The following is an 827-nucleotide window of genomic DNA, read 5'->3' as shown; positions in this document are numbered from 1 at the left end:
CGATAACACAGACGACAGCCCATCCCCGACACCAGAGATAACACGTCAGCATGGACGCTGGGTTACTCACTAAAGTATCGGAGAACACGCTGCCACACGAAATCACCGAGTCACGGAGCACCATACCAGTGTAGAACCTGAGCTTACCGAGCCACGGAGGACAGCAGTACATGATAACACGATTGCACGGACTGCGGACCGCCTACCAAATGCACAGGGGGTGGGCTTGGTATGACCACGATTACACACCGTGGAGCACGATGGCATCGTAGAGCACGATAACACGGACAACGCAGATGCACTACACGTGCACAATACCATAGACAGCATAACCACACCGCGATTGCACGATAGCGTGATACCGCGGTCGATGACACTTCATCAGGAGATCACGGTGCACGGGCGACGGAACCACACGACTGCATGAATGCACCAAAGCACGGAATAGCACCCTTTGGTTAGAGTACCGGTGATGGGAGGCCAACGGCCACGAATGCCTATGTACCACGAAAGCGGTACAGCCCGCGTAAATGTTTGAGAACAGGGAATAGTTAGGAGCCACGAAAGAGGCCGTACTAAAGTGCATGAGCTCAAAAGAGAGCGCATATCCACAAACAGCGTGAACCACGGGTGAACAGAGAACCACGAAACCAAGAAGAACACGGAAGAGCACAGGCCATTGAAGAACACGACATTCAGCCTGTAGTACGGGGTAACGGAAACGTATCAAACCACGATATTGTACAAAGCCACATGAGATTACGGACAGTTAAGTGGTTGGCTACACGAAGCCACGACGTACTAGGTGAACGACGCCCATAAAACAC

Source organism: Phytophthora infestans, genomic scaffold (assembly GCF_000142945.1).
Source record: "Phytophthora infestans T30-4 supercont1.26 genomic scaffold, whole genome shotgun sequence".
Lineage (NCBI taxonomy): Eukaryota > Oomycota > Peronosporomycetes > Peronosporales > Peronosporaceae > Phytophthora > Phytophthora infestans.
This window is presented reverse-complemented; position numbering follows the sequence as displayed.